The sequence below is a fragment of the Octopus bimaculoides genome, chromosome 9 (genome assembly GCF_001194135.2).
Source record: "Octopus bimaculoides isolate UCB-OBI-ISO-001 chromosome 9, ASM119413v2, whole genome shotgun sequence".
NCBI classification, from domain to species: Eukaryota; Metazoa; Mollusca; class Cephalopoda; order Octopoda; family Octopodidae; genus Octopus; species Octopus bimaculoides.
The window spans coordinates 25870656-25871403 of NC_068989.1; positions in this window are offsets into that span (position 1 = coordinate 25870656).

Here is a 748-nt window from a genome sequence, read left to right on the forward strand (position 1 = left end):
TATATATATATATATATATATATATATATTTTTGTGTGCATGTATGACGTATGCATGTAGCATGTATGACGTATGTTTGTCCTCATTTAGCAACCGACATCGGTTAATTTACTTCCCCTTAACGTAGCGTTTATAGAGCAATTATGAAACTTAAAATATTAATATTACTACTGTTTTCGTTTTTTATCGACTAAACGTTCAAGGCGGTACCTTACGGAATCCTGGCAATGGAATGGCTGAGACAAAATTATATTCATACATACACACGAATATACATATACTATATATGTGTCTATAAATATACATATATATATATAAAGATGTGTGTGCATATATATTATATATATATATATATATATATGTAGATATTTATACAAGACATACACACTTCACGTCTGGCTGTACAACCTTTTTGTTTGTTCATATCACCGTTTCGTTTTCCTGTCTTGTTTTTCGTCCGCCACTACCCTCCACGAAAACAATTTAATTTGTGTTCGTGGGAAGAACCATTTTAACGATGCGTACTGCCTTAATTCTTCGAAACGCCGGAGTTTTAATGGTGGCAGCTGATGAAAGGGATGTTTCTATGTGGCCTGTTTGTTTGTTGCACCTTGTTTACCATTTTGTCCTTGTTCTTTTGCCACGTCATGTACCCAGTTATGTATCTATATGTACATGTGGATGAACGTATATACATACATGTACATATATATGCATATACTCATATATTGTTTATATATATATATAT